The sequence below is a fragment of the Eulemur rufifrons genome, chromosome 19 (genome assembly GCF_041146395.1).
Source record: "Eulemur rufifrons isolate Redbay chromosome 19, OSU_ERuf_1, whole genome shotgun sequence".
Classification (NCBI taxonomy): Eukaryota; Metazoa; Chordata; class Mammalia; order Primates; family Lemuridae; genus Eulemur; species Eulemur rufifrons.
The window spans coordinates 24,450,288-24,475,941 of NC_091001.1; the positions used below are offsets into that span (position 1 = coordinate 24,450,288).

At 35.9% G+C, this 25,654-nt stretch overlaps 1 pseudogene; it reads right to left on the reverse strand.

Annotated features, from left to right (window-relative positions):
- Window positions 1-17,076: 17,076 nt before the first annotated feature.
- On the reverse strand, window positions 17,077-23,803 carry LOC138399425 (targeting protein for Xklp2 pseudogene; annotated as a pseudogene).
- Between the last annotated feature and the right edge of the window lie 1,851 nt (window positions 23,804-25,654).

Consider the following 25,654-nt stretch of genomic DNA (forward strand, 5'->3'; position numbering starts at 1 on the left):
GTCCTTTATTATCATAAAGGTTCCATCTCATAATTAAGTATGCATTTAGTACTTAATATTTTCAATATACCTGGCAGACATTGCTAGTTATTCCTTTGGACAACACAGTGAAGTAAGCTAGTATGAAGTTGAGAATATCATTTTTTAGATGAAGGTGATGAGGTTTGAGCGATTGCCCAAGGTTATGTAATATATTATGATAGAGAATGATTAGAATTCTCAGTTTTCAGTGTCTGAACTTTCTTACAATCATAGGAATCTGAGCTGAATGTTGCTTTAAATGAGGAAAGTAGTTACAAGCAAAAGGCATGTGTCTCTAGCCTGAGGAACGGCAATTTAGCAATTTAGTGAACATGATTTTAAGAATACTTTTGTGTTCTGTTCGGACATGGATTACTTTATTACTCCTCAGAATATCTTTTCTCATGGTGTTACCAAGAAGCAATTTGATGTTATATATAAGAGATGTACATAGCCTAATATGATAATGAGGCTGCCTCTTGCAAGTAAAAGATGAGTGAAACATGGAAGCATTTAAAATGATGGTGTTTTGAATACAGATTCACTTCTCTCTTCAGTTTTTGTTAGTGGCAAACACCCTTTCCCCGAACAAATTATATAGTTCTACATCTAGAGTACATATGGGGTGCATATCAAATCTTTTCTAATATACTATCTATAAAACCTATTAAAAGAATATCAATTTACTACATTAATTTCTACTTGGTTGGGGCCAATGTATAAAGCATAATATCAAATAAAATAAAATACTACTAGCATCTGTACTGCTATTTTTGCTCAATATTTTGTTTATTTTCACTGCTTTATTTTGGTAATGTGCTCTAAATTAATTAGCTGCAACAGAAACTTTGAATAATTCAAAAAGATACTTTAGGAAAATTGCGTTTTTTTCCAATTGGCTACATCATAAGTTTGTTATGATGAATAATGGTGAGGCAGCTGTTTGGGTGATTTATTGTTCTTACATAAAAATTTTATTTTATAATTTTTAGCAGAAATGGAGCTTTCATAGTAATTAACTTTTTCAAAGACATCATTGCAGAGATGCAAAGAATCCACAATAGTATTCATTATTCTGAACCTTAAAAGATAACATGTGGTACATGATCAAGAGGAAGCAAGAATCAAAGCTCTGCTGTTCGATCCAGCATTTTGGAACTGTTATAAATATGTTGAATGCAAGAAAAAAATATTTGTTTGTCTTCTTGCTTTTACTATTATTTTAGACTCATAGCATTCTTTTTAAAAATGTTAATTTTCTTAATGTACTTCGATTGAGTTTTTTGTTTTGAACTTTGCTTATTAACAAAATCAGTGGAAAACCATTTCTTGTTATGCTGGTTTTTAGTTTGCTCTCGCCCTCAACCTACTCACTTCTGGTCCTAACCACATGCTCATCAGTTCTCTCTTCTCTGCTGGTCTCTGCGTTACTCTCTGCCCTGGAATTCTGACTTCTGTAGATGGCATCACTTGGTTCCTTAGTGCTTTGGCTTCTAGATTTTTTTCAGCCAATGGGAGGCACAGCAGGAAATGGGAAGGTGAGACAGACGGGTTGAGATATCAGACTCTATTCTCCCCGAGCCTCATCTGCCTCTGTGCCCTGGTTCGGTCATAGCTCCTAATGGCTTGCCCCCCTTCCGTGGAATCAGCTCTCGCTTACTCTGAGTGCTGATTATATAATTTCGTCTGCATTGGCCCTAGGGGTAGTAATGGTTCCTCATTGTTGCCAATGTCTAGATGCTTCCCTAACCCTTATTGGTTTACTTATTTCTGCCCACATCTCTGTAAATAGTCCTTTCATTAAACCTCAGTTAAACACTTTTGAGTGGGCCATCTGTTTTTCTTTGGGATACTGAATGATATAATTGGTTTATATAAAAATGAAATCTCCTATAAAGCAGAAAAAAGAAAATATGCTTTTACTATATCATCCTATTTCTGAATGCTTTTCATACTTTGTGTCCTTCATTTTCCTCAATAACAATGTCAAGCTGTGGCATGGCAGAGGGAAAACAGGAGGAATAAATACTCCAGTGACACTCTCCTTCTGCCTCATGCTCTTCAGCTGGTGCCGGCCATTGACTGAATCCCAGAAGCTGGAGGGATGCAGGCAAGAGAGGTGTAGGTCTTGGATCTGAAGGGGCCAAGGAAGCATATCAAGCACCGTCCACCACTTTTGCACTTCAATATTCACTTGTGGTCTTGGACCAGATGGAAATAAAAATACACATCTCCAACATAGGGGACACAAAAATCCATCAGCAAATTTGTTATCATTGACTCATGGTAATCCAGCTATACCATGAGCCCAAATCTAAACTGTTTGCCAGCAATGCTTTTCATATAAGTTAGTGAGGGATGGGGGAGGGCAGAAGAGATTTAAAATAAAAGAAAAGGTTAAACATAGATGCTTCAGTTCCTTCTTTAGAAGCAGGTCCTGAGGCCTGTCTTTCCTTCTTCCGTAACCCGTTTCACATTCTCCTTTAAAATATCTAAATTACTAGAAAAAATATTTTATATATAGCAATATAAAAACCCACAGTTACCATTTCTGATGTCCTTCATTTCTTTATGTTGATTCATATTTTCATTTGGTGTAATTTTTTTGTAGTGAATGTCTCACAGTGCAAATTGTAGTTATGAATTCTTTCTACTTTTTTTTTTGTCTGAAAACATCTTTATTTCCTCTTTGTTTTTGAAAAATATTTTCACTGTAGATAGAATGCTAGGTTGGTAGTTTATTTTCTTTCAGTACTGTAAACCTATTTCTCTACTATCTTATGGTATGAAGTTTTATTTTCAGAAGAGAAATCTGCTTTATCTTTGATCCTGTCTACATGTATCTTATTCTACTGGAAGCATTTAAGATTTTTCTTTTCATTGATTTACCTACATTGGTTATTATATTCCATGAATTACTTTTTTCATGTTTCTTGTTCTCGAGGCTTACTGAAATTCTTGTATCATAGTTTCATAGTTTTTTATCAATTATAGAAATTTTTGGCCATAATTTTTCAATACTTTTGTCCTTTTCCTTTCTCTTCCTCTGGAGACATCAATTAATCATATGTTGCCCTCTTCATGTTGTACCACTGTGAAATGGTGTTATGTTGATTTTTTGAGTCCTTTTTCCTCTCTCTTTCATTTTGGATAGTTTTTGTTGCTACTCTTCAAATTCACTAATTCTTTCATCTGCAATTTGTAATCTGCTATTAACCCTATCCAATTATTTTCATCTCAGATGCTGTAGTGTTCATCTGTGGAATATAAATTTCAGTCCTTTTTATACAGTTCATGTCTCTACTTAAACCACTTAATCATTTCATTACCTTTTTGAACATGTGGAATATAATTATAACACAGTTTTAAAGTAACTGCTATTTCAACCAATTGTACCATTTTTCAGGGTTTTCAACAGACTATTTTTTCTCTTATTATTGGCTACATTTTCCTGCTTCTTTAATTGGCTGGTGATCTCTTATTTGATGGCAGAAAGTTTTAATTTTATTTTGTTGAGTTATAGATATTTTTATAGTTCCATAATTTTTATTTCTCTAAATATTATTAACTTCTCTTCTGGTATGCAGTAAGGTTATTCATAAACAATAGGATTCTTTTTGGACTTCTTTTTAAGCTCTGCTAGGAGCAGCATTTAGTTTAGAATTTTGGCTAATTCCCAAGGTCAAATCATTTTGGGAATGCTTCCTGATGCTTCTTCAGTTATGAGGTCTTCTAACCTGGCTGGTGTCAACAGGAACTATTCTAAACCCTCTGTGATCCATCCACACCTGATGATTATTCTATGTATTTCTTCACAATGATTTCTTCTTGAGCTCTCTGTATATACTAGTTAGTACTCCGCTGAGTTCTCCAGCGGATCCTCTGTAGATCTCTTGACCATCTCTTACATCTCACCTTTCTGGTACTCTGCCATGTAAACTCTAGATGATTTTTTCTTTCCAAACTCCCAGAACAATCTTGTCAACTCAGGGAGATTTCTGGGCTCTGTATAGATTCCTCCTCCCTTAACCACAGCCTGGAAACTCTTTTTTTTCAGTGAGCTGGGACAATAATGGGGCTTGACTCATTTGCTTTCCTCTTTCAGGGATGACAATCTTTCATTGCTGACGTCCAGTATTTTGAACACTATTGTTTCATATATTTTGTCCAGTTTGTTTGAGCTGTTTTAGATATGAGAATAAACTAGTTCCTGTTCATGTTTAACATCTAATTTTAATTGAATGACATCATAACCAAGTCGTAATTACAAGTTCATTTCTCATAAAACAGTTGCTCAATATGTGATATTTAAATGGGCCCAAATGCACACATGAGGCTGATTTTTATAGAGAGAGATATTGTTGGAAGAAAAGCATAAACTGGTCTTACACCAAAACTCTAGAATTCTGCACAGTTATGCTCCTTTCTGGAATTTTCCAGACGCTCCATACAACTTCTTTGTCTTCTCAGACAACTGCTTCTGCTGGGTCATAAGACTCAAGTGGTAGCACATTTTGCATTGTAGAGCACAGACCTACTGCAGAGCCTGTTTTAATTCAGGCCCCAATCTAAACTGGATGGCTTATGAATTAGTCAGTGAATGAGTCAGATCATCATGTCTAAATGTAGTATATTTTGCCTCCATAATTTGAAAAGGCCCAACAAGTCTTTTGCCTCTTAAAATTAGGGTTGCAAGTTTCAGTAATTTATCTCTCACTTTAGATAAAATATTCTGTCCTATTCCAAACCACTGAAACCTCATAAATCTATCAGTCTGGCAGGCTCAGGCTCTTGAACTTTCAAAGGGTTCATCTCTCAACCCTTGACACCATTATGTCTTAATAAGGCATCCAGTGCTTGCAACCTCCCACTTACAGACTCAATTAATATAAGTCATCAATGTCAAGATCAATGTGATATTTTATGAGACACAAAGATGATTAAGTTCTCTCCAGTTAATATTATAAAAGAGAGCGTAAGAGTTGACTGGACAGTGCAGATGAGTTACTTTCCTTGCCTTATCAGTATTTTTCCTGACAGCAATTGGGGGAAAAAAGTAGTATCTAAGTCAGTATTTCTTTAACGGAAAAGTACAAATAATCACCTTGAGGGCTTAGTAAAAACAGATTTCTGGTACCCAACTCTAAAGTTTCCGATTTTTATCTATCTGGAGTTGGACCCACGACTTTTCATTTCCAGTAAGTTTTTAGGTGATGCTGATGCTTCTGATTGTAGAACCACACTTGGAAAATTCATTCAAGTGGAGGAGTAAGCCTGAATTTTTTCCAACAAAGATATTGCATATGAAAACACAGCTGGTATAGGCATCACTGTCTGATTTTGTTTGTAATCATCTGCATAGTCACTTTCAAAGTCTAACCTGACTTTCCTTCCGGGAAATGTGAGTTAATTGAGCAAGTGTTAAGAATGGCACCTGACTTTCACCACGCACATCCCTATAGTGTCTCCTGATGATACTGCTCTGCATTTTCTCCAGGGATGGAGCATTGCTTTTGGTTTAGTATCTTGGCACTGGGTTCAGACGTAGAAGCTTTCACTTGCTTTATCCTACCCGAATGATCCATACATAACGCATAGGATAAATCGGTGGTCCCATTAGACTCACTCTGAGATGAATTCAAGTCAAGATTCCATCTATCACCTGATTGCCATAAATGTCCACTATTAGTGGGCTGGGCTGGCATTTAGAATCTCTAGTGACTAGTAGCAGTTCAGATCCTGCAACTGATTGTTCTCCAGAAGTTCTGGGTATTTCTCTTTCACCAGTGCACAGTCATCCTGGTAAATGGCTGTAGGTCACATAGAGACGGTTTTGGGAATACGCACACTGGCTATGTTGCAGATCCTGTCTCAATGGGAACCAGCCTTGCCTTCAATCGAGGGGCTCTAGGCCTGTGCGTTGGCCTAGGTCTTGGAAGTGGACAAGAAGCTATGAATTCCCATTATGATGACTTGAGTTATATTTTTAGCACTAGATAGACCTACAAATTTTCTGTTTTTATATGTTAAGCCACACCTCAGGAGGCTGCTCATCTATTTCATTCTGAGGGTCCCAAGGATGGATCAGGAAGCCACTGACACACGTTATGCAGGTCAGAACACTGATTACCAGTTCAACACTTGCTTTATTAGTGTGATTTTAAGCACCTTCTTTCTGATGGCTAAGCCCTTTGATCTGGCCTCTGCTATACTGGCATACCATTATTCTCACTGAAATACGGATCTGATTTTTAGTACAGCATCTCCCACCATTAGTCATCTTTCACCTATGGAAGACATTTACCACAGAAATTTTCAAAATGCCTTGGTAGGGGGAATTTCCTTCAGGCCCTCTCAGGATGAATGGTAATGGGTAGCTGAGCAGGTTACACATAATAAATCTGCTATAATATTCTCATCTCTCTAAATCTTCAGATTCTTCCTTTATCAGCAGTGATGCTCAACCCTGGCTGCACAGTAGAATCACCTGTGGAGCTTCAAATCCCAGTGCCCAAGATGTATTCCAGAATGATAAAATCAGATACTCTATGTCTAGACATCAATGTTTTTCAATCAACTCCTTGGTGATTACAATGTACAGCCAAAGTTGAGAGCCACTGAACTATGTCATATTAACAGTAGAACATTGTTGAGCCCAGACTTTAATTAGCCTTTTGGATGTGATCACCACTCCTCAGGTACTTAAGCCCATTTGTTACCTTTCAAATTTCAGGTGAGTCTACCTGAGTGCACATTTGGGAATAACACCAATTGGGTATCGGACAGAGGTAGGGGTGGGGGGAGGGAATGGTTGTATACCTACATGATGAGTGCAAATGCGAACTGTCTGGGGAATGGACACGCTTGAAGTTCTGACTGGGGGGAATGGGGGTGGGGGGAGGGGATGGTGTATACCTACATGATGAGTGCGAATGCGTACTGTCCAGGGAATGGACACACTTGAAGCTCAGGCTAGGGGGGATGGGGAGGCATGGGCAATATATATAACCTGAACTTTTGTACCCCTATAATGAGCTGAAATAAAAAAAAAAAAAATCTCATCCTTTCCCCTGTATGCCATGGTATCTTAGGGCTCTATTCTCTTCCCACAAATGCCACCAGCATGAGATACCTGGCTGGGTTTTTCAGTTAGTTGGCCTTAGCTGTGCAATTACATTCAGTCCTTGGATTTGACTCATCTCATTCATACCTGCCCTGCTAGTGGAGATAAGAGATTCTTTTAAAGTTTCCATAGAAACTTTCTGATTTTTCATTGACGTTCTAAGGCAGACCTTCAATTTTTCTCTTCTTTCTTGCTACGGTCTTTATAAAACCGTGGTTGCCATAGTGACTAAGTGCCACCGCCACTTGATCTCCCAACGCCTTCATGGCATCTGCACTTCATCTTATGCCACCACCAGGGATTATTTGACTAATCATGATGTCACAGCATGCCAAAGATTAGCAGTGTCCCATTTCTCAAAGCAAAAAAAGCTATCTGTGAGTGCCTCAAATATGGTAGCTACCCAATTCCAGAAACCTATTTAAGGGTGTTTTCTGGGACCACTTCTTTTGCCAATTACTGAATCACTCAAGATCCTGACAGGAAACAGATGGCACACTCTAATGGACCAATTAAGCAGAGTTTAATAAAGAACTGTTTACAGAAGTGTGAATAGGGATAAGAGAAACCCAAAGGAGACGGTAAAGCACCCTGCAGCTAGCAAAGGCTGGGAGCTTTTATCACCTCTAAGCATGAGCTTTACTCTTCCTCAACCGCTGATCTTCCGGAACCTCCCATGGGACAAACTCAAACAGGACAATCTTGCCCAGAGGTCAAGAGATACAGTTTAGGAATGCCATAAAGAATAGGCCTTAAGCAATCCACTCACCTCAGCCTCCCAAAGTGCTGGGGCTTTGCTCTATTTTTCTCTGAAGCACATATCATGTTCTATTATTCTCCATAATTTATGCATTTATTGTGTTTATCTCCTTACGTTACTAGATTGTAAGCTTCTGAAGTGGAGGGATATTTATCTGTTTTAGTCACTGAACAGCCTATCTCAATGGCTAGCACATTGTAGATGATCAACAAATATTTATTAAATGAGAGGATATTGGCATAAACAACCCCAGGGAAAGTTTATCTGAGGCCCCACATGTTAGAAGCACAGAACTACCTCTCCTCCTATTAATTATTAAGCTGCACAAGTGTAAGAAACTAATTTCCATTTTACTTTTCAGTCAACAAAGCAATAAATGTCCTTGAACTTAAAAAAAAAAAGAAAAGAAATGTCTTCTTTGGACATGCAGAGAAGGGAGAGAAGATTGCAGGGTAGATATAGAGGAATAAATGAAGAAGATCCAGCACAATGTTGAAACCCAAGATCTCCTTTGAGCAGGAACATATACATAACCTCTTATTTGACACCTTTAATTGGACGTTTTTAAGACCTCTCAGACCCGACATATTGAAAACCATATCCATTGTCACCCACCTAAATCCAGTGCTTGCTGTTAAAAAATAAGTCTGCCTGACAGCAAGAAAGCTGAAAGTCATCCTTAGTACCACTCTCTTTTTTGTCTCCCAATTTACCTCAAATTCTTGTTGAATTTCAACTTCATAAATATTTTATATGTTTCTTTACTTCTTTCTATCTCCCCATCACTATTGTAACACTTCCAAACTACTGTTACTTCTTTTTGTCATGGACAGAAACACATTTATTATTATTTAAAAAAAATTATTTAGACCTTTTATTTTTTGAAATATAACATAGATATAGAAAAGTGCATAAATCTTTAATGTACAGCTCAATACATGTAAACACGTAAGACCATTTGGTCAAGAAATAAAACATTGTCAATACAGCACCAGCCCCTCTTAGAACACCTTCTGACCATTCCTCCTTTTTCCCGTAGGGGAGACCTGCTATATGACCAATAACACTGTACAATAATTCAGGTTTGTCAGATAGACTTCTTTTATAACAGCTTTATTGAGATATAATTCACTTATTTTAGAATATTTTCATTACCCCCAAAAGAAACTGCATACCCGTTTCCCCCCAGCTCCCCACCTCCAAACCCTAGGCAATGACAAACCCATGCAATCTGTAGTTAACTTTTGAACAACATGGATTTGAACTTCATGGGTGCACTTATACACAGATTTTTTTCAACCAAAGGCAGATAGAAAATACAGTATTCCTAGGATGCAAAACCTGCCAAAAGGTTGACTTTTTGCATATGTGAGTTCTGCAGAGCCAACTGGGGGACTTGTGAGTATGTGTGAATTTGGGTATGATCGGGGTGGGGGTCCTGGAACCAATCCCCTGCAGATATGGAGGGATGACTATACTTTCTGTCTCTGTATATTTGCCTTTTCTAGATATTTCATAAAAGAGAATCATATAACATGTGTTTTTGTGACTGGCTTTTTTCACTTAGTTCGTTTTCAAGGTTTATCCATGTTGTAGCATGTATCCGTACTTCACTCCTACTTACTGCTTAACAATATTGCGTTGTATGGATACACCACACTTTATTCATTTATCAAGTGTTGTATATTTATGTTATTTCCACTTTGGTTCTATCATGAATGATGCTGTCATGAATGTTCGTGTACAAGTTTCTTTGTGTGTCTGGTACAGTTATAATTTAACTGGTATCATATCAAAAGAATCATTTAACAGAAAGTGGCAGAGAAAACCATGGCCCCACAAAAATGTCCATGCCTTAATCCCCAGATTCTATGAATGTTACCTTTCATGACAAAAAGAACTTTACAGATGTGACTAAGGTTATGAATTTTGAAGTGGGAAGATTAGGCTGGATTATTAGGATGGGACAAATCTAATCTAATTTAAGCTCTCAACTTTATTCATTTGTTTCTCTATATCAACGCTAAACTCTGTTTTTTTCATACTATAAGTAAAAATGAGGCTATTCTTTATGTGCGTCAATTATATTCCTGTAACTCGAGTAGGTTGTCTGGTTAGATTTGAGGGATCATAGTATACTAGTGGTGTAAAAGGATGGGAGGATAGTGAAGTTAGATTATTTTTACCTTTGCTTCCTTTCTTTTCTGGCTATGAGTTGGAAGTGGCTATATCCTTCTATGGCCTTCTCCGATGGCACAATTTGTTGAAGAGACTGTTCTTTCTCCATAGCACTATTTTGTTCAAAATATTTGAATGAAATGTGAACTATTTGTGGAATGTCAATTGACCATAAACTTAAGGGTTTTTATTTCCTGGGCTTTCAATTCATTTCCTTATTTATGTATCTATCCAGCACCACCTTGTTTTAATTACTGTAGCCTTGAAATCAGGAAGTGTGAGTCCTCCAGATTTGTTCTTCCTTTTCAAGATTGTGTTGGCCATTTTGGGCTCCTTGAATTCCCTTGAGAATTTTAGGACCAGCTTGTCATTTTCTGCAAAGACATCAGATGGAATTTTGATAAGGATTGTGCTGAATCTGCGGATCAAGTTGGGTAATGTTGCCATTTTAAGAATATTTAATGTTCTGATCCCTGAACAGGGACTATCTTTTCATTTATTTGGTTTTCTTTAATTTCTTACGTTAATATTTTCTAGTTTTCAAGATACAAATCTTGAACTTCTTTTGTTAAATTTATCCATAAGTATTTTGTTATTATTGGTTCAATGGCAAATGGGATTGCTTTCATAATTTTAAGGTTCATTGCTAATGTATTAAAAATTGATTTTTGTGTATTAATCTTGTATTCTGCAACCTTTCTGTACTCATTTATTAGTTCTAATAGCTTTTTTTGTGGATTCCTCAGGGAGTTGTCATCTATAAGTAGAGGTAGTTTACTTCTTCCTTTCCAATATGGGTGCTTTCCGTCACCACCTCCCATCCTTGCTGCTACTTCTCTTTCTTTCTTTATGTTTCATTATCCTGGCTAGAATCTTTTGTAAAAATGTTAAACACAAGTGGTGAGAGTGGACATCATTATATTGTTCCTGATCTCAAGATGAAATCATTGAGGTCTTTCCCATTAATTACGTGGTTAGGTGTGGGGTTTTTGTACATCAACTTTTTATTAAGTGGGGTGGTTCCCTCTATTACTGGTTTGGTGAGTATTTTTATCATATGATGTTTTGAATTTTATAAATTTTTTTCTGTGTTTATTGAGATGATCATGTGGTTTTTATTTTTATTCTATAAATGATGAATATTATATTGATTCTTTTATGGAATTTTGCATTCCTGGGATAAATCCCACCTGGTCATGGTACTTACTGTTTTATAATATGTTGCCAGATTTGATTTGCTAGTATTTTGTTAAGGATTTTAATGTCTATGTTCATAAAGAATATTGGTTTGTAATTTTCTTATGATATCTTTATATAGTTTTGGTGTTAGGGTAATACTGGCCTTATAGAATAAGTCGGAAAATGTTTCTTTCTCTTCTATTTTTTGGAAAAGTTTTGTGATGGATTAGTGTTAATTCTTTAAATATTTGGTAGAATTCAACAGTGAGGCCATACAAGCCTGGGCTTTTTCTTTGTTGAAAGTTTTAAAGTTACTAATTCAAAGTATTTGCTTGCTATAGGGTCTATACAGATTAACTATTTCTTTAGTCAATATGTTAGTTTGTGTCTTTCTAAGAATTTGCCATTTTGTCTCAGTTTCCTAATTTGTAGACATCCTTTGCTCTTAACCTGTCTGTGACTTTATTTTTAAAGTAGGTTTTTTGGGGATAATATATACTACATACGATACAATAAGCAATTGAGTCTTGCTTTTATATTTGATCTGAAATACTCTATCTCTTAATTGAGGTGTTCATACCGTTTGTATTTAATGTGATTGATAAGTTTGGGTATGTACTTATTTATCATTTTTCCATTTGTTTTCTTTTTGTTATATGTGTTGTGCTCCTTCTTATGCCTTCCTTTATGTTAATTGTGTATTTTATATGATTCAATTTTATTTGTGCTTTATTAGCTATAAATCTTCCTTTGTTTTAGTGTTTCCTCTAGAGTTTATAGTATACACATTTACCTTGCAGTTTATAATCAGTAAAGTACACTCTGTGGTTTATCTCCAAGTATTATCATACCATTTCACGTATATTAATAGCATGAGAATCATACAACAGTATAGTTCCATTTCTTTTGTCCTGGAATTGTGTTATTGTTCTCACACATTTTATATCTTCATGTGATATAAGCCCTTCAATGCATTGACATTCACTTTGCTTTAAACAGCCAAATATCTTTAAAAAGTTCTTTAAATCACTAAAATAAATCCATTTTATATACAACCACATAGACCACATAGTTACCATTTCTGAGTCTCTGTGACCCTTTGTATAAATCTCTATTTCCATCTGATACAATTTTTTTTCTGCCTTAAAGACTTTCTTTCACATTTCATATAACTATAAATTACTAGTTATAGCTATAGTTGTAATTACTAGTTATAAATTCTTTCTGAATTTATATGTTTGAAGAAAATATTTCACTTTTTTGTTGAGAAATATTTTTGCTAGTATAGATTTCTAGGTTAAAAATTATTTTTACTTATTACTTTAAAGTTTTGCTCCAACATCTAGCTTACATATTTTTTAGTGAGTAACCTTTGGCCGTTTTTTGGTTTGTTTGTTTTTTTGATACAGGGTCTCATTCTGTTCCCTAGGCTAGAGTATAGTGATGTGATCATAGCTCACTGCAGCCTCAAGCTCCTGGACTCCCACAATCCTCTTGCTTCAGCCTTCTGAGTAGCTGGAACTGCAGGCGTGTGCCACTATGCTCAGCTAATTTTTTCTATTTTTGGTAGAGACTTGGTCTTGGTCTTGTTCAGGCTGATCCTGAACTCCTGACCTCAAGTGATCCTCCCACCTTGGCCTCCCAGAGTGCTAGGATTATAGGCGTGAGACATAATGCCCAGCCTCTTTAGCCATTCTTATCTTTTGCTAATTCTATAAGTAAAGTGTCTTTTTTCCATAGGCTGATTTTAAGGTTCTTTCTTTATTACAACTTTTAAGCTACTTAATTATGATGCAACTTAATGTACTTTATGTTTCTTATGCTCCAGTTACATTGAGCTTCATGGATCTGAAAATTCATATTTTTCATTAAATTTAGAAAATGTAAACTTTTTTTCTGCATTTTAAAATTTACTCCCTCCAGAGACTTTAATTAAATGTACACTAGGCCACTTCAAGTTGTCTCATAACTCACTGATCCTTTTTTTATTTTTGAAATATTTTTCTTTCTGTGTTTCGTTTTAGACAGTTTCTATTACTTTGGCCTTAAATTCAATCATCTTTCCTTTTATAAAGACTAATCAATTGGCTGTTAATCAGCGCATATATATGTATATATATATATACACACACATATATACACATATACATAATCTTAAACATCACAGTTTTTAATCTCTATATCTTTCATGGTTCCATTTAACATGCTGGATTTTCTTATGGCTCCTTGAACATATGGTATACAGTTTTAACTGTTTTAATGTCCTTTTACTAATTCAATCATCTGTATCATTTGGTGGTCAGTTTGGGGTGACTAATTTTTCTCCTCATCATGGGTTGTATTTTCATGCTTTTTGGCATATCTATTAACATTTTTTTTAATGGCAGATATCATGAAGTTTATTTTTATGGGTGCTAAATATTGCTATAGTATTCTTGGTCATTTTTTCTTTTCGGAGATGCATTGCAAACAGCTTGATCTTTTCAGGTTCTTGGCTTTAAGCTTCGTTCTGCAACACCAGAGCACACTTATCCTAGTGCTACTTTTGCCCCAACACTGTTCTGTGTACTCTACCCAATGTCCCATGGATGATGAGATTTTCCATTCTGGCCAATGGGAATTGGAAGTAGTCTCTGCCCTGTGAGATTTAAGTATTGTTTCTACTGATTATTTAGGACTATTCTTTTCTTGGCCTCTTAATGTATGTGGTAATCAGTACTTATCTGAAGACTGAAGAGTTACCCTCTGCAGATCTCTGCAATTCTCTGTGTATAGGTTCTTTCCTTTCCTTTACTATTCCCTACAAATTCTAGCTATCTTGGCATCCCTGGTCTTTCGGCTTTGTCTCTTCAATGTAGGAAGACTGCCAGACTCCACTGGTTTCTTCCTTGCTGTGCTGTGGCCTGGAAACTTTCTCTAGGTAGTAATCTGGGAAAATAGTAGAGCTTACTTTAATTTTTTGTTTTCTCTCAGGACACTACCTGATGTCTCATGTACTTACAATTTATGTTGCATATTATTTTCCTCTAGTTTTTTAGTTGTTTTAGGTAGGAGAATAACTCTGGTCTCTGTTACTCCATCTTTGCTGGAAGTGGAAGTACAATGCTACCTTGACTTAATTAATTTTTGTTTTTTATACTGATATCTCCTTTTCTTAATTTAATGCAACTTTGAGACATGAAATCAGATAGTACAATTGTCTTGACCATGTTCTTTTTCTGTATTGTTTTCAGCTCTTTTGAATTCCTTGCATATCCACATAATTGTTAGAATTATTTCATCAATTTCTACTCCCCAAAAGAGCTTGTATGAATTTTGATAAGAATTGCATTAATTTATAGTTCAATTTGCAAAGAATTTCTAACTTAACAACATTGAATATTCCAAACTATGAAATCAATATAGCTGTTCACTAACTTATGTCCTTTTAAATTTATCTCTGCAATGTTTTGTGCTTTTCATTGTTGAGATCTTAATTGTCTTTCATTAAATTTTTGGCTATTTTGATTTTTATGATATTGTAAATGGTTTTTTATATTTTATTTTTCATTTGTCTATTGTTAGTATGTCAAAACAATTGATTTTTATATCATCCTTGCATACTACAAACATGATAAATTTGTATGTAAGTTCTAAAACACTTTTGAATAGCCTTTACATTTTCAATATACACATTTATATCATTTGTAAATTAAAACAGTCTTAGTTTCCATTTTGTTTGTTTAGTAAATTTTATTTCACTAGCTAGGGCCACCAGTATTGTGCATATTACATGAGATGAATATGTATATTTTGCCTATTCCTGAGATTTGAAAGAAAATGGTCAGTATTTTACCATTAACTATGACAATTGCTATAGGCATTTCACAGATGCTTTTTATGAAATTAAGTAAATTCCCTTCTATTCTTCATTAGTTAAGAGATTTTTTTTCTTTTTTAAAATCTGAACTGATGTTAAATTTTGTCAAATCATTTTTCTATTGGGATCACCATATGGTTTTTGAAGTTAGGAAGATTTGCCTTATGAACTAGAATTTAATTCATCTTGGTGAATGTTCCAAGTGTACTTAAAAAGAATGTGTAGTCCAAATTTAGTGTTTTATAAATATAGTTTACAACAAGTTAAAATCTTTTGAATCCCCACTGATTTTTTTGCCTACTTATATCCTTAGTTTAGGAGAAATGACTATCAAGGTCTCTATACATGATTGTGAATTTGTTTATTTCTCCCTTTAGTTATGTCAATTTTTGTGTCATGTATTTTAAAGCTCTGTAATTTGGTGGATACTCATTGAGAAATGTTACAATGTTTGGGGGTTTATTTTTTATTAGTATAAAACTCATTTTATCTTTAGTAATATTACTTATATTTAATATATTTTGCCTAATATTAAAACCATATAAGTTTTCTTATGGTGAGGATGTGCATAGTATATTATTTTTCATCTTTTACTTTCAGAGTATTTAAGTCTTCATATGTAAAGTGTATCTTTTTTGGGGGGAGGGAAAGACAAAGCATATTTATGCCATGTCAGGTCTTAAAATATACACTGCACCATTCCCTGTTATTATCAGCACCAATGAAGGAAGAATGTGCCTTACCAGCTGCTCTGCCCAAAGCTCGCCAATTAGCTGAGGATTACTTTGACCCACGCAGTCTTCTTTTTCACTGGTGCAGTCAGTGATGTTTTCTACCCTTACAGCAAAGAGTTCCATAATAAATTCATTGTGTGCAGACAAAAGGAAAGAATCTGATACATTGATTATTCCCCATTGAAACCATGACTTCTTAATCCTATCTTAGGATCTAAGTATCTTTATTTTCTCACTAAAATTTTTAAAAAGGAGGTGGGTAAGGGGCAATAGAGATTATATCGTGTTGGCATAGAGACTTTAAGTTCTAGTCAGAGCTAAGACCCATATTATAGGGCAATCAATGGTTTAAAGGAAATAACTACATGGAGTGTAATCTATTTGAGACAAACATAAGTCGAGTTTCATGATTAGCCTCAATAATGTAAGAAAATAATTCACAACTAAATTGGAGGCCTTGGTTGTCACATATGCTCTCTTGGGCATGGGCAGGTAAAAGCCTGGAGAAATGGTTTCTCTCCAGGCCCATTGACAAAGAAAGACGGCTCCTGGTTTGATGTTCAGAGAAAGTCCTGTTGCCAGGTCGTGTCTCCAACTCACAGTGACACAAGAAAGTAATTCCCAATGCTGGGAATCACTTTGAAGTCCAAGTGAGTCCTTGGCTTCCTGTAAGAAGGAATTCAGGAGCAAGTCAACAGTATAAAGTGAAAGCGAGTTTTATTCAGAAAGTATAGAAAACCTACTCCACAGACAGAGTAGAGGCTGGCTCTCCCTGCGGCGGAGAACTGGCCCCATGGTTCCTTTAGTCCCTCTATTTAAGCAGCAGCTTAATAATAGGCTAAACAAGGTAAGGAATATTCATGTCATTTCTTGGAAAGGGGAGTGTTTTCCTGGAATTAGGGTGATGCCCTCCTTTTGACTATATGTGTTCAAACAGAAATGTCATGGAGTCAGGTGTATGATGGGAGTGGGAGGTTTCCTTAGAAACATTTATGGTAATGAAATGTGTAATGAAGCTGCAAGGTCAAGAAGCAGTCAATTCCTCTACCATCTTGGTTCCAACTGGTTGGAGCTTGTCCTACCTCCATCTTGTTTTGATCAGGATAGCTCAAAACTTTGTTTCCAGACTTCCTGACTCAGTTAGGCAGTGCCTGAACAATTAAGCAATGCCTGCAGCAGTGCCTGCCAGTTCCCTGTCTCTACACTGAGTTTAGCAGTGCAATCAAGTGAAGAACTTGGGAGATCCAGGCACAGTCCAAGGCTGTGCACTTGACTTTACCTCCACACCTTGGTACTTGCATATTGGATTTGCCTGTAGCCTGGCCAACTCCTCCTTTTTCTGTTCTTCCTCCTGTTGCCTGGCCTCCTCCAACTGCTGGACTTGATGTGCTTCAACCTCATCCATTCTTTTCTCCAACTCCTGCTGTTCCTTGGCTCTCTTCTCAATAGGCAGCTGAAAAGGTTCCTGAACTAGAGAACCAGAATGGCCCTCAGCAACTGATTTTTATTCTTTCTTGGGAACAAAAGGCTCCTGGGAGATGACAGCATTTGGACGAGCCTAGAAGCAATCTGCTTCTTTCTGCTGTTTCTATTCTTCCTCAGAGATCATCTTTTGTCAGTCTCTGAGTAGAAAGGCTCAATCTTGGTCACATTCATTACCGTCTTCTTTGACAGGTTAATAATGTCATAATGAGGCAAGGGAAGGGCCTTGAACTTAGGCACTTCCGCTTTCTGCAGTTCTTTTATTTTCTTCTCCTTTTGTAACTGACATTCTTTGTCTCGAGATTTAAAGGAGAATAGGCATATTTCCACAGTTCTTGCCTCTGGGATTTGGGGCTTAAAAGGTACCCCATGATGTGACACAGGTTGAGCTTTTGTCACTACCAGTTCATCCTCTTCCTCATCTCCTTTGGCAGGCATTTGGATTCTGTTCTTCAGTGCAAAGGCTAGTGACATGGGGATGGTGATTAGAAGAATCTTCTTTTCAGGAACACTCACAACATCTTCCAAGGTCTTAGTAGGATAAGATTGAGAATGACATTCAAGGTGTTCATCCTCTGATTTCTCTTTGACTCTCACTGCTGGATTCTTTTCTCAGTTTCCAAATCTAAGCCCATTGGCAGAGGCGCTAGTTTCACAGGAAGTTTCTTGAGCAAGATGGGCCCACCTTTGACAATTCTAGGACCAACATCCCATGCTTTGAATTTGTATTGTTGCAGTTTCTCAAGCTCCTTAGCCTCCTGATCTATTGTATTTTTGCAGGTTACGGGCCTTGCACACTGTTTGGTTTGCAGTAAAGGTCTCTGGAGATCTTGGCCACGGAAGATTTAGAGGGTAGCAGACTAGTATCATCCTTCTTGCACCGCAAATAGTATCTGTTAGGGGTTCGTTTATGGAAGGCTTTGACTACCATGTAACGGATGCATATGTAGAAGCTGTTTCATCAAATATACATTTTTTTCCTTTCCTTAGGACAGGTTGAAAAGCTTAATAATGATACATCCCTTGGTGACTTGGGCAGAAGATGAAGGATGCTTTTGAAGTTCAGATGTGAAATTCACTTCCTTATACTCCTCCTGGTTCTTAGGGTGTTATTTGATTCGCTCATTTGTGCAGATGTAGAAGTCAACTGATTTGGTTACTTGGCTCACTGATTTCTTCATAGGTCGCCCTGCTCCTGAAAGAGCAAGTTTCTTGAATTCTTCATTCTTTTCCACATCTGCATCACCTCCTGCTGTATTTTTATTCTCTTCTCCATCTCTTGCTCCTCAATATCTTTTAGAACCTTCTGCCATGCAGGTGGTATGCAAGGCACAATCTGTCTGCCCTTGGCTTTCTCTGGGAATGATTCATTCTTTTCAGAAGTTATCTTGATGAACACTGCCTTCTTCCTCTGGTTTCTTTTTGTTGTTAGAAACTTCATTTTTTTTAGAGGATGAAATTTCATTGATGATTACAGGAGTGCCACATTTCTTGGCTTTCATCTTTACATGGTGTTTTTCTTTCTGCTCCAAATTTTTCAGAGCAGAAAGTCTAATAGATCTTCTCCGAGGCTGGGCTGGAGTATTTTTCAATATAGCTCCCTTAAATGCCAGGAAAGAACAAGCATTTGATGGAATGGATTGTTCCACAAGATTACCTTTTTCTGCCTCTTTGTAATAAGTATTGTCAACTGGTATCAAAGGTGTGATAATAACTGTCTGAATATTAGCCTTTCTCACAGTAGTTTTGCTCTGGAAAAGTCCTCCTGTCCCATTCTTCCCAAGAAACTTATTCTCCAAGTTGGCCTTCTCCTCAAACCATGAATCTATGATATGTTTTGAGTATCTCCCTCATCATCCAAAGATGTAAAATGGATGAAGTCTGTGGAGGTATCGTAGGAATGAGAGGTTTTAACTTGTGATATTGTCCCCCTCTTAGTGCAAAAGAGTAGTTTTTTTCCCCTATTTGTATCACTTTTCTTAACAGGTCACCTTCTGTGATTAATCAGTCTGTCAGTCACTTGCCTACAGACTTGATGCAAAGTTACAACACACTCTTTCACCTCTTTTCTGAATTCTTGAAATTTGGCAAATACTCATTTGGAATCTCGCCTCATCTCAGGTCTGACTGCCTAAAGCACACCTTTAAAACATCATGCAATTGTTTAGTTTTGTTATTTTTTATATTGTCTTGTTAAATTGTTATCTCTGCCTTTTAATAATGTACTTTGGCCATTTACAATGGAGATAAATTTTGGCACAGTTAGGTTTAATTTTTTCATCTTGCCATTTATTTATTTACTTTTTGTTTGTCCTGTGTGTTTTTAGTACTTTTACTTTTTTTCATTCCTGCCTTGTTTGGATTTTTTTTAAAAAGTTTAAATAATCTTTTTATTTTGGAACAGTTTCAGATTTACAGAAAAATTGTCAGGGTAGTATACGGAGTTAGTTTCTCTTATAATTAAAATTTTGTATTGGTATGGGAAATTGTTACAATTAATAAAACCATATTGATATATTATGATTAAAACTCATACTCTATTCAGAATAGCTTACTTTTTTTTAACCTAATGTCTGGTTTTTATTCTAGCATTTCACCTAGGAGACTATGCTATATTTAGGAGTCGTGTCTCCTTAGGTTGCTCTAGATTATGACATTTTCTCAGATTTTTCTTGTTTTTCATGACCTTGATATTTTCGAGGAGTGCTGGTCATTTTGTAGAATCCTCTGAATTGGAATTTTTCTGTTGTTTTCTCATGCTTAGAGTCAGGTTATGGTTTTGGGAGAAAGATCAATGAGGCAAAGTGCCATTTTCATCATGTCATATTAAAGGTTCCTCCTGTGAATGTGACTTATCACTGCTGATGTTAATATTGACCACCTGGCTGAGATAGTATTTGTGAGTTTTCTCCATTGTAAATTACTCTTTTGTCCATCTTTTCATACTCTATTGTTTGCCAGAAAGTCACTTTGTGCCATCCACACTTAAGGAAGGTGGAGTTAGGCTCCACCTCCTTGAGGGGACAGAATAAATTATTTGAATTTCTTCTGCACAGATTTGTCTATTTCTTCCCCCAATTATTAATTTATTAAACCATGTCTTTATGTCATGTATCAGTATGGAGTCATAGCCATTTATTTTATACTTTGGGTAATAATTCAATACAATTTTATTTATGATATTGTTCCAGCTTCAGCCATTGGGAGCTCTTTCAGTTGGCTCCTGTGTTCTTTTGATATACCTCTAATTATTAGAGGTATATTAGATATATCTCTAATTATTGTTTCCCCAGAAACTTATTCTCCAAGTCAGCCTTCTCCTCAAACCATGAATCTATGATATGTTTTGAGTATCTCCCTCATCATCCAAAGATGTAAAATGGATGAAGTCTGTGGGGGTATCATAGGAATGAGAGGTTTTAACTTGTGATATTGTCCTCCACTTAGTGCAGAAGAGCAGTTTTGTTTTATTTTGTTTTTGGAGCACTTACTTCTTTGTACTACAAGATACTCTGGCTCCTCTTGTATATCCCCTGACTTAGTGTTATAATCAACCATTTCTGCAAGGATCCTCGTTCCCTTTTCATAGCAGAATGAATGGCATTAGAAACCAAAGTGTGGCCGCTAGGTGTGCTGCTTTCTACCGCAGTGTTGATGTTTCTAGGCCCTCTGAGGTAACAAAGCAAGGGAATATATGTGTGTTTACTAATCCATCTACCTACACACGTTTATAAATATTTCCATATGGGACCATCTACATCTAAGCTAAACATGAGTTTTTACTGATGTCTCCATCTCTAATGCACTGTCACATGGAACATTGTAGCCTCTTTCCCTTGCTTGTCTGTAAACTCCCTCTCGCTCCCACAGTGGAAAACCTGGCTCCTACCATCTACCATCCATTTACTTAATTGTTAAATTCCAATATATACTTACAGCAGTATTAGAATTCTAGTTCTTAATTTATATCCCCATGGGAAATAACTTTATTAATTAGAGTACAGTGGTTATGTATAGGGTTTTTTTTTTTTTTTGGCGGGGGGTTGGGGCATTGTTTTTAGTCTTACAGATTCCATTCATTTCTAAAGTTACTTAGGTCAGCATCTTTCCCCTATCCTCTTCAGAGAGGTTGTTTCATACATTTGTAATACAGCTGGATTTTGTTATTGTTTTTGTTGTTACATTCTATCCTGGGATTCTCCAGTCTCTTAAGTGAAAATTTCTTAAATTTCAGTACACACTTTGTGCTAAAATTTCTACAGGTTTGACAAAGGCATTGTGTCAGCTATCCGCTATTACAATCTATTTTTGGATTCTTTCAGTTTTCAATTTTTATTTCCTCTCTCAGCTTTTAAATTACCTTATTTTTATACATCTCTCTATATAATTTATATATTTAGCTATTTTATTTTTAGTAATAGTCCTACCAACTATAATATGTACCATTAACTTATCACTATTTATTTTGAATTAACATAATGACAATTCACAAATAATGTGGGAACCTTATGACAGTATAATTCTATTTATCCCCTCATTCTTTGTTCTATTGGCATCATGTATTTTATTTCTGTGTTATAAACTGCAATACATATGTGTGTGTGTGTGTGTGTGTGTATATATATACTTTTTTTACTTTAAAAGTCAATGGTCTTTCTAAAGATTTAACTAAAATATAGTATTTACATTTCCTCCCATATTAACCGTTATTGATTCTCATTATTCTAGATATTAGTTTTCATTTTCTATCATTTACTTAATCTTTACTATGTCTTCATTTTGAAATATATTTTCACTGGGTATAGAATTTTAAGTTGGTATTTCTTTTCTTTCAACACTTTAAAAGATGTTGTTCCATTGCCATCTGGCTCCTCCTCCCTTCCTATGTGTGATATCTGATTTATCTGGTGGCTGCTTTTAGACTTTCATATTTGTTTTCAGAAGTTTGACTCTGATGTACCTAGGTATGAATTTCTTTGTTCTTATTTTCTTTTGTGTTTCCTTGCTTTTGGGATTTGTAAGTTGAGGCTTTTTGTCAAATTTTTCAAGTTTTTGGCATTATTTCTTCGAATATTTTTCTGGCTAATTCTATATATCCGCTTTTTCTAGAGCTCTAATTAAGTGTATGTTTGTTAGTTTAATATTTTCCCATAAGACTTTTATCTCATTTTCATTTTCTTTTCCAATCTTATATTCTTTAATGTGCTTTTATTTGGATAATTACTATTGACCCCCTTTCATGTTTACCAATTATGCCTTCTGCCATGTTGATCTGTGTTTAAAACAATCTCACATGTTTTTATTTTATATATTATACTTTTCAGTTCAAAAATGTCAATCTGATTTTCCATTATCTATTTGATATCTCTCCTAAATCTTTCATATCTTCAGGCATTCTTTCCATCTTATAAATTATTTAACAATTTTATAATAGTTTTCTTAAAGTCTTTGACGACTAATTATACAATATGAATTATCTGTGATTTTGCTTCTATTGAGTAATTTTGCTCTAGATTATAGGCCAAAATATCCTACTTCTCTATATCTCTTCACATGGCAGCATGACATGCAGTATTTCTAAAAGAATAGCGGATATTAAATTACTATATCTCTGTCTCTATCTCATAGAGTGTGCAAACCCTCTCTTTAATCAGGTAGCTAAGGTGAGGGGTTGCTCCATTAGATTCCACCAAGGCCAGGCCTGAAGTTTTATATTGGGTTCATCACTGATTTCAATTGAGATTAAAGAGATTGCACTTTGCCCATTAACCGGACCCCCAACTTCCAGAGCAGTAGCCACAGAGGAGCTAGTCCCTTCATCTTCTGAGGATTTGAGCTAAGAGTAGTCTGAGTTCCAGTTTTAGTTGTTTTTGCCTTACTTTTGTATTATTCTTCAGCAGGGCCTTGGAATCTGAACACTCTGAAACTATGCAAACACTGTTTTCCGGCCCACACCCATTGCTAATTCTGCCACTTTCTTTGGTATTCCTCATCAAAATTTCTAGGAGAAGGGATTGCCAAGATGAAGTATTTACTTTTGCATCTGGGGCTTTTATAGTTTTTTTTAAATCTATCTTGCTACTCATTATGTTATTAAAAGCTCACTTGGCTTTTCTTTGTAACTGTAAACTCTCTCCATCTAAGGCAGGTCTCTCTTCTGCACATCTACACTCACGTCAGACACTTGTCCCTAGGTCTTGAAGCATCTGCACTTTTCTATCTACCTGTGGAGGTTTCAGCCCTCTTTGGTATTAATGTGTTAAGGCTTCTTTGAATCAACTGCTCTTAAATAAATTTCTAGAAATGTATAGTATATATTTTTTTTTTGGTGCCATGGTCTTCCACATCCTACTGTCCTTCCATATCTTAATCAGAAGTGAAACTCTACAGAATTGCTTATTGTCTGTGTTTCTCCTAAGTTGTCTTACCTCATCTACTCTTTCCTTTCCCTCCATAAAATAATCCATCTTTAACAATACAACCAAAGCTATCATAAAAAATACCATGAAGCCTGTTTATGTCTCCTTTGTGAGTAAAATGCCTTATTTTGGTGTGAGAATCCTAAGACACCCCTTCTTTAGAATTCTTCAACCAAATGCCACTTTGTAATGAGAATTTCTTTAGTCATCAGTTTATCTCCTGAGACTTCTAGGCATTAGATTTAAATCTGGTTAATGGATTTGACTATGCTTCAATTGCTTGAAGGTTGATGTATTAGTTAACTTTGAGCTGCTGTAACAAAATATCACAGACTGGGTGGCTTAAACTACAGAAATTTACTTTTCAGAGTTCTGCAGGCTAGAAGTTCACAGTCAAGGTACCAGAAAATTCAATTTCTGGTAAGTGTTCTCTTTCTAGCTTATAAATCGTCACCTTCTTGCATTGTCATCAAATGGCCTTTGCTTTGTACTCAAGCAGAGAGAGAAAAAGAGAGAGTGAGCAAGAGAGTGAGAGGGCAAGCTCTAATGTCTCTTTCTCATCTCATAAGACCACTGGCCCTATTGAATTAGGGCTCCATCCTATGTCTTAATTTAACCTTAGTTACTTTAGTAAAGGCCTTATCTCCAAGTACAGTTACATTAGAAGTTGGGATTTCAATATATGAGCTTTGGGGGACACAGTTCAGTCCATAACAATTGGTACTAATATTATGAACAAAATGCAAATATATATTTCATTTTTATATGTGTATTTTTAAAGTACTTTTGCATTACTTGTGCCTGGTCAGCGAGGTACCTAAAGGCTTGGCCATGCTCAGTTTTCTAAATTAGTCAACACTCTATAAACCCACAAAGAAGGGGTATGAATGCTTTTTCTCCAAACATTCTTGAAGCAACAGGATGAGCATTCAGGGTGCTCCATTACTCACTGAGACTCACTAGAATTCCTCATGTAACTAAATGGGGCAGGAAAGATCTCCTTGTGATCTCTAGATGGTAGGAATGAATCAACTCATCTGTTTCTGTTATTGGTGTATGAGAGAGTCTGCTTGGGATGAGGAGAAACTCTAACCCTTATGTAATTCCTTTTACTAAGTCACTCTATTTGCTTTCCACTATGTCTCTGTAGTGGTAGGTGGTCTTATGGCTTATTGGTACCTTACTCATACAGTTGGTGGTCACTGTGATAGACTCTGAACATCCATTCCACCCTTAGTGATTTGTCTAAGCCAATTATGATAAGTCTATCACTCTCCTTGATTGGGTTAGGAACATTCATGTGACTCAACTCTAGGCTCTGGATGTAAGAAGTCTGCTGGGGGACTTCTGGGAATTATTCCATCACTCCCAAGAGAAGGATGGAGAAATAGATAGGTACATGGAGTGTGGACTGTATGTGAGACCACCAATTACCTTTTTGCCAGCTTAATTGCAAAACTAACACTGAGGGTGGCCAAACAGAATGATAGAACGAACCTTTTTTCCTGATAAAATTTTGACCCACTGAGTTAATTAATCTTATAGCCCACTCTACCTCTGAACCTCCTATTATTAATGACACAATATATTTGAGGGTTTCTGTTACTTGCAGCCAAATATATTGAAATGATGCACTCTACTTACTGATTCTGTCGTGTATATATGGCAGTGTATTGGAAGGATTAAAAAATCTGCCTCTAGAGCCAGAACATTGTTCCTTTATCAGATAATAGCAGTCCCCCCACCTTATCCATGGAGGAAACATTCCAAGACCCCCAGTAGATGGCTGAAACCTCAGATAGTACTGAGCCCTGTATATACTGTGTTTTTCCTATACATGCATACCTATGGTAAAGTTTAATTTATAAATTAGGCACAGTAAAAGATTAACAGTAAAAG